At 42.9% G+C, this 8,587-nt stretch overlaps 1 long non-coding RNA gene across 2 annotated transcripts; it reads left to right on the top strand.

Annotated features, from left to right (window-relative positions):
• The first annotated feature begins 3,299 nt into the window (after nucleotides 1-3,299).
• Nucleotides 3,300-7,867, top strand: LOC120885903 (uncharacterized). 2 transcript variants are annotated; one of them, XR_005728700.2, is made up of 3 exons: nucleotides 3,300-3,940; nucleotides 4,914-4,960; nucleotides 5,644-7,867. It is a non-coding gene; the product is annotated as an uncharacterized LOC120885903 (long non-coding RNA). The 2 variants fall into 2 exon arrangements; XR_013436333.1 differs by having other exon boundaries at nucleotides 3,300-4,960.
• The last annotated feature ends 720 nt before the right edge of the window (nucleotides 7,868-8,587 follow it).

Genomic DNA, 8,587 nt, shown 5'->3' with positions numbered 1-8,587 from the left:
TTATTTATTTCTGTGCTGGGGATTGAATTCACGGTGCAGTCTCACTGAACTGCATCCTAAACTCTTTTTTCTTTTTTTAAAATATTTCTTTAGTTGTAATTGGACAAAATACCTTTATTTTATTTATTTATTTTTACATGGTGCTGAGGATTGAACCCAGCACCTCCAATGAGCTAGGCGAGCACTCAACCACTGAGCCATAACCCCAGCCCCATTCTAAACTCTTTTTATTTTAAATTTTTTTTTTAATATTTATTTTTTAGTTGTAGTTGAACCCGATACCTTTATTTATTTATTTTTATGTGGTGCTGAGGATTGAACCCAGGGCCTCACATATGCTAGGTGAGCCCTCTACTGCTGAGTCACAACCCCAGCCCCTGTTCTCCCAAGAAAATCTCATCATGCAAGTAGTTTACTACTTAAGAAATCCAAATTGCCAAGGCTAGCTTTGGCAGTTTAGGCATTTGAGGATACTGGAGATTGAACCCAGGGATCCTTTACTACTGAGCTACATCCCCAGCCCTACCCCCCCTTTTTTTTTTTTATTTTGAGAGAGGTTTTTTTGAGATTTTTTGTTTTGAGATAGCCTAAATTACTGAGGTTGGTCTTTAACTTATTATCCTCGTGACTTAGCCTCCCAGGTGGCTGGGATTACAGGTGAGCATCACCATGCCTGGCTGGGACTATCATCAGTTTTTAATTTTTTGGAGTGTGTGTGTGTGAAGATTCCAGGGATTGAACCCAGGGGCACTTAACCACTGAACTACATCCCCAACCCTTTCTAATTTTTATTTTTGAACAGGGACTTGCTAAATGCTGAGTCTGGTTTTGAACTTGGGATTTTTTTTTTTTTTTTTTTTTTTTTTAGCCCAGGTGTAGGGTTGACAGGCTGAGGAGTCCAGCCTAGTTAGCCCACATAGCACAGTTCCAGGCCAGGTCTTTATTGAGAGTGGCAGGGTCTTCAACACTCACCCTCACAACACTTAAGGGAACAAGAAATATGGTTTTCTCAAAAACAATACATTTGATGACACAAGAACTCATGAGTAGATAGTATCTGCCCAGTACCCCAGGCAAGTCTAGGGTCACCATGACCCCAAAGATGATGCCCCAGGCAGGGTACCCTGCTACCTCTTCCTATTGGTCGCTCTATTCCATGGTTTGGCTTCCCAGGGTTGAGTATGGAGGGCTGCACCAGCTCCAAGGGAAGCCTGAGATGACTGCTGGCTCTCCCATCTCCACAGGTTCTCTGCTGCTGGGTGTAGCTTCAGCCAGGCCAGGAGCAGACTGGCTCAGCATGGTTTATTCAGTTCATTTGCAGCTCAGAACAGAAATGAAGCACCTGCTCTCCATGAAGAGCAGGACTGTGCTCAGCCAGTTGAAATTAGGTGGTTCCTGCTAAGGTTGGTCTTGAACTTGTTACCCTCCTGATTTAGCCTCCGAGGTGGCTGGGATTACAGGTGAACCTCTGTACTCGTTCTACCACCAACTTGACCGGGACAAGGACTCCCCAGCCAGCCGGAAAGCACTCTCCAGCATTTCCAGTGCGCCCACACTCTTTTTTTTTTTTTTTTTTTTAAAGAGAGAGAATTTTAATTTTTTAGTTTTTCGGTGGACACAACATTTGTTTGTATGTGGTGCTGAGGATCGAACCTGGGCCACACGCATGCCAGGTATTTTTTCATAGTATTGGAAAACTTACTAATACAAGATCTATTTTATATATTCAGTGTAGTGTCAGAGATTAACAGCCACACATCAATTCAAGTGGTGAAAACATTTCATTTGGTAAATACTGACAGCAGGGGAAAGAGCTGAGCTCCATTTTGATTTGTGCAGAGTGATTGGGCATTTTAAAGAAAGAATGAGAAAAAAATTGTGGGAAATCAGAATTTCAAAACTTCTTTTTTTGGGGGGTGTACTAGAGATTGAACCTAGGGACACTTTTGCCACTGAGTTAGATCCCCAGCTCTTTTTATTTTTTATTTTGAGACAAGTGTTCACTAAGTTGCTTAGGGCCTCATTAAATTCCTGAGGCTGGCCTGGAATTTGGGATTCTTCTGCCTCAGGCTCCCAAGTGGCTGGGATTACAGACCACCATGCCAGACCAAAACTCTTGAATAGGAAATTATTACTACACATTGTCTACTTTCACTAGTAAACAAAAATTAACTCCATGTCCTATAAATGATGTGTGTGCTTTGAAACTTTTGTGAGAAATCTACTGACCTGTGCTATTTTAGTATTCGGTTATTTTGAGCAGGGTGGCCAACACCTGTAATCCCAGCTACTCTTCAGGCTGAGGCAGGAGGATCTAAAGTTCAAGGTCAGCCTGGGCAATTTAGGAAGACCTTGTTTTAAAATAAAAAGGGTTGGGGTTGTACTTCGGTGGTAGAGACCCCCTCCCCCCATTCAATCTGTTAAGTGCTGCAAAAAAATTATTTAAAAAATAAACAGTTTTTATTAATAAAAATCTTGTGTGTGGATTATGCTGGGGATCGAACAGAGGGCTTTTTGCATAGCTAGGCAAATGCTCTGACACGGATCAGCCCTGGCTTTTAACGACCAAGAAAATATATTGTTTTTTGAAAACATGCCATAGTAATTATGTTGTCGGTCCCCCTTCCCCCCCTCCTCTCCCCGGCCAGCCCGCACCTCCCCTTCACCCTCTGCCGCCCCCCTAGTACTGGAGATTGAACCCTGGAACTCACTACTACTAAGCTATATTCCCAGGCCTTTTATTTATCTATTTTTATTTATTTGAGACAAGATCTTCCTAAATTTCTCAATCTGGTCTTGAATTGCGATCCTCTTTATGCTCTAAATCGCATTTTTTGTAAAAGTTGTTAGGTGAGGTTGGGTGTCACAGTCATTCTGCTTACTTTGGAGGTGCTGAAGAGCTCACTAAGGGCCTCTTCTTTTTTTTTTTTTTTTTAAGTGATGCTGGGGATTAGAACCCAAGCCTTGTGCATGCCAGGAAGGTACTCTACCAACCGTGCTATATCCCAAGCCCATAGGAGTCTCATGATGCTGGGCAAGTGCTCTATCACTAAGCTACAATCTCAGCCATTTTCTTTTTAGTTTGCGTGCATTTTTATTGATCTCCCAAGTTTTGTGAGTTAAAAGTAATTTTGAGGCATTTTACTGTCTTCGTTACTACTAACTACAAAACCACCAGCACCTCGCTGCTCTGCTTTCCTGAAAGCAACATTGCTGTTAGGGACAGTTTTTCTCCGCGAGGTTTGCGCCGCGGGCGTCCTTTCTGGTGGAGCCGGGTAAGCACGGAACTAGCTGAAAACGTCAGGCGCAACGCCTCCGGGCCCGGCGGACACAGCTCCTCCCTCGGCCGGATTGAGGCGCGGCTACTGCCGCGGAGCCCGACGGGAAACAGCCCCTCCAGATCCCGGGCGCGTACTGCGCGGGAACCAGAGACAGGCCCTCCTGCGCATGCGCGGCTCAGGCCCCGGACACGCACGAGGATCGTGGTCAGGGTGCAACCTGGATCAAAGGCCAGCCGAGCCCATGCAAAGGCGGGACCCGACCTTAGATCCAAGCTCTTGGACGGGTGCGGCGGGTGGCTTCAACTTGGCCCTCTGTCGTGTAGGAGATGGCAGGCAGGCGGAAGGATGACTATCTGGTGACCGTTGTGGCCGCTTTTGCCTCCTGTGCGGAGGATGTGCGCGCCCTAGTGGGCACTGCCGGGAACCCTCGCGCTCTACCGGTTGGGTACAACCTGCTAGGTGCTGCACTTGTGGTTTGAACTGCCCAGTCAGCTCAAGACTCAGGTTCCCAAGGTGTAGGTTCCAACTAAAATTATTTTGTCCCCTAGCCCCAGATCCTGGTTCTTAGGAACCAAGAAGCTCAAGTGAGGAGGAAGGCACCTGTGAAATGGACCATCCGAGTGGAGCAGAAAACCCTGCTGGGAAAGAGCAGATTCTAGGTTTGCATGTCTAGAAATAGGCCACCCAAACTGAGACAATGGGAGGTTTGGGCCAAGTTTCAGAAGAAAGAGGTGAGCTAGGGCTCAGGCTGAAGGCAGGTCTGTCCAGGAATGTCACTTCAATTAAGGATGTGGGAGAACCTGGTGTGTGTGGGGGAAATACCACCTACCATTAAGAAAAACTTAATTCCCACTCCCACTTCCCACCCAACAACCTTTGATTCCTTTCAAGTTTGTCTGCTTTTTACAGATCCTCAAGGGGCTCTCATACCATGACTCTTACCCCTGGTGGCCTTAAGAGATATGGGTGTTTCCTCCATTCTGTCATATAGACCTGGAAAGTAGTACAGGGAAGAGCTTCCTGGATTACTGCTTTCTGCCCAATATGAAAGATGAAAGCCACTGAGCTTCAGAGGGTGAAGATCCAGAGGGTGAAGATTCATTAGTGCCTACACCATTAGTCAGAATTTCTGACATAGTTAAGTCAAAATCAGTTTCAAGCTGGATGTGGTGGTGCAAGCCTGTAATCCTAAGGCTGGAGGATTGCAATTTAGCAAGGGCCTAAGCAACTCAGTGAGACCCTGTCTCTAAATAAAATTCCAAAAAAAAAAAAAAAAAAAAAGGCTGGGAAGGTGGCTCAGTGGATAATTACCCCTTGTATTTATCCACAGATTGTACAGCAGATAGGTGAAAGTTATATTTTCTGTCAAATGTCTCTATTTCTCTTTATGTTTTAAACTGTATAACTTTTGGATCTGCTTAAGGGGAAAAGCAGTGACCTTATGGCGAATATCATGAACCTAGTATTGAACCTGGTACCCTCCTCCCCCCAAAAAGATCAGTTTCAGTTTAAAGACAGCAAGTATTGTCAAGGTAATTAAGGGCCAAAGGACATTCTCCTACAGGAAGACATTTTATTATCTTGAGCTTTTAGGCAAATCAAACCTTTTGTGATCCATTCTTTCTTCTCCAGCTCACCCTACCTGTTTCCTAGAGCAGCAGAAAATGAGCAGGTCTGAGGTAAATAGTTTATTTCTTATTTCCTACTTTGTTTATGAGGTCTTAGGTTAGAATGCAAATGTAGAAATAGATGAAAATCAGCTTCAGGGAAAGTAGACAAGATCAATAGCAAGCTGGGTGTGGTGGTGCACACCTGTAACACCAGCAGATCCAGAGTCTGAAACAGAAGGATTTTAAGTTCAAGGCCAGCCTCAGCACCTTAGGGAGGGCCTGAACAACTTAGGGAGACCCTGTCCCAAAATAAAAAATAAAAAGGCCTAGGGATGTACCTTAGTGGTAAATTGCCCCTGAGTTAAATCCCCAGTATAAAAAAAAGGGGTGGTGGTGGCTGGGGTTGTGGCTCAGCGGTAAAGTGCTCACCTAGCACATGCAAGGCCCTGGGTTCAATCTTCAGCACCATATATAAATAAATAAAATAAAGGTGTTGTGTCCTACTACAATTAAAAAATAAATATTAAAAAAAGATCAACATCAATATCGGGACAAAATGTTGCATAGAAATAGGTTCCATGATCTTAAGGCAAATTGATCTGTTTTTCTGAAGTTTACAGCAATAGTGCAGATATTCTCTGTTATGTGATTTGCATTGGCCATTAAAATGAATTATCAGGAATTTCTCATGGGACCTTAAGAGTTCTTGGGATTAAAGTACAATCAATGTTCTTTTCCTGGTCTTCCTCTAGGTCACTTACGTAATCATTCAGTGATGACTGGAAATCAGTGCAGCATGCTGCCTATAATTGCTACTCAGGGGAAGCAGAGTACTTTGTGCCAAAGGAGAACTCTAAGGACTGAAACACCTTGATCCTGTAGACCTCTCTCTGATGGTCTGTTTCTATCCGGGCATAGAACCTGGGTTATTTGCAATAAAGAATGGATTATATCACCTTTAGGTAAAGTTCTTAAATATCATGTACAGATTGTGCAGCAGATAGGTGAAAGTTATATTTTCTGTCAAATGTCTCTTTATTTCTCTTTATGTTTTAAACTGTATAACTTTTGGATCTGTCTTAAGGGGGACAGCAGTGACCTTATCATGGCAAATATCATGAATACTTTAGTCCTTACTTTAGTTGAGCATTCTGACCAGTTGACACTCCTGTTTTATTTATTTATTGTGGTACTAAGGATTGGATCCAGGGGCACTCTACCACTCAGCCACTTCTCCAGCCCTTTTTTAGTTGCTTTTCTTATGTTTTAAATTTTGAGACAGGGTCTTATTAAATTGCCCTGGCTGGCCTCAAACTTGGGATTCTCCTCCCTCAGTCTCCTGAATTGCTGGAATTACAGATGTATGCCACCACGCCTGGCTAATTGACATTCATGTGCAGTCTCCCCTGGAATGTCTTCTTGTTTGGTTTCTTTTTTCTGTGGTTTCTTTTTTTTGTGTCTTCTCCATGGAGTATTCATTCTCTTACTGCTGTCAAGGTGTCCATTTATTTGGAATTGGGGAGTGAACCCAGGAATGCTTAATCACTGAGCCACATCTCCAGCTCTTTATTATGAGACAGGATCTTGCTAAGTTGCTGAGGCTGGCCTTGAACTTGTGATCCTCCTGTCTCAGCCTCATGAACCATTGGGATTCCAGGCAAGTGCCCACTGAAAGTGTCCATTCTTGTTATGTTTTTGTCTTCACTTCTTCTTGGTCTTGATAATTGATCTCTTCTATCCGGAGATGCTGGACAGTTTGACTCTGGCTCTGTAGTCTGACCTCTGCCCTACTTTAGATCTTAATGGTCAGTTCTCTGCTTGGCATCTCTATATAATCCGGTGGCCTCTCAAACTCCACAGATCCAAAGAGAAGGTTATTATTTACAGATTCCAGACTTCTTCTTTATTTCCAGTAGAATGTTATCTCCAGCCAGCCTGTCATCTAAACAACAAACCCAACATTAATCCTCACCTATGTCCTTTACCTGCCTATCCATACCTGCTCATTCTTTACCACTCAGTTTTTTGCCACCTATGCTTATAGTCAGTGATCAAGTTTTGTGGCTTTAAGTTGTTTGCCTGCCTGCATTTCTTCCTTGTTTTTAGAATTGAACCCAGGAGTGATCCACTCCTCTGCATCCTTAGTCCTTTCTATTTTTTATTTTGAAACGAGGTCTTACTAAGAGGGCCAGTCTTGCCTTGAACTTGCAATCCTCTGGACTTGGCCTCCTAAGTAGCCTGGATTCCAGGTGTGAGCTACCATGCCTTGTCCATATTTCTTTTCTTTTCAAGTAAAGATGAAAGTGCACAAGTCTGGGCTGGGATTGTGGCTCAGCAGTAGAGTGCTCGCCTAGCATGTGCGAGGCCCTGGGTTCAATCCTCAGCACCACATAAAAGTAAATAAATAAAATAAAGATATTGTGTCCAACTACAATTAAAAAAATAAATAAACGTGCACAAGTCTTAACTGTAGCTTGATGAATTTTCAGATGCTACACACTTGGATAGTTATTACTCAGATGAAGATGGTGAAGGTTAGGAACATTTTTCATACCACCAAAGGTTTCTTTGTGTCCTCTTTTTAAATTTTTAAAAATTTTTTGTGATGTTGGGGATTGAACCCAGGGCCTTTTGCATGAGAGGCAATCACTCTACCAAGTGAGCTATATCCCCAGTCTTAAATTTTTTTATTATTTTATATTTTGGTACTGGGAATTGAATCCAGGGATGCTTTACCAATGAGCTACATCCCCAGTCTTGTTTTTTGCTTTTGAGAAAGGGTCTCACGAAGTTGCTGAGCCTGGCCTCAAACTTGCAATCCTGCCTCACCCTCCCAAGTCACTGAGATTACATGTGTGTGTCACCACTCCTGGCCCTTGTGTTCCTTTTAAGAACATATTTGCCCACTCTTGTCCAAGGGTAACCAATGTTTGACTGGTATCTATTTAAACCTCAAATAAACAGAATCATGCAGTACATGTTCTTTCGTGTCTGTCTGACTGTTTTGAGGTGGAGGTTGCTGGAAATTGAAACCAGGGATGTTCTTCTACCACTGAGCTACATTCCCAGCCCTTTTAATTTTTTTTTTTTTTGAAACAGGGTCTCTAAGTTGCTGAGGCCTCCAATTTGCAATTCTCCTGCCTTAGCCTCCTGAGTTTCTGGGAATAAAGCATGCACCACTATGTCTACCTATGTCTGACTTATTTTTTTATTTTACTTTTCTTAAATTTTTAAGTTTTATTTTTATTGACAGAAAGTAATTATATGCATTTATGGGGTACAAAATAATATTTCAATACACATACACATTTTGGAATGAACAAATCAGAGCAAATCCATCACCTTACATACTTCTTTGTGGTAAGAACATTTAAAATTCACTCTTTCAGTAACTTTAAATATACATTATTTTAGCTGGGCGAGGTGGTGCACATGGTAATCCCATCAGGTCAAGAGGCTGAGTCAAGAGGATTGCAAGTTCATGGGCTGGGGATGTGGCTCAAGCGGTAGCGCGCTCTCCTGGCATGCGTGCGGCCTGGGTTCAATCCTCAGCACCACATACAAAGAAAGATGTTGTGTCCGCTGAGAACTAAAAAATAAATATTAAAAAAAATTCTCTCTCTCTCTCTCTCTCTCCCACTCTCTCTTTAAAAAAAAAAAAAAAGGATTGCAAGTTCAAAGCCAGCCTCAACAAAA

The sequence above is a fragment of the Ictidomys tridecemlineatus genome, chromosome 1 (assembly GCF_052094955.1).
Source record: "Ictidomys tridecemlineatus isolate mIctTri1 chromosome 1, mIctTri1.hap1, whole genome shotgun sequence".
NCBI lineage: Eukaryota > Metazoa > Chordata > Mammalia > Rodentia > Sciuridae > Ictidomys > Ictidomys tridecemlineatus.
This window is presented reverse-complemented; position numbering and strand designations above follow the sequence as displayed.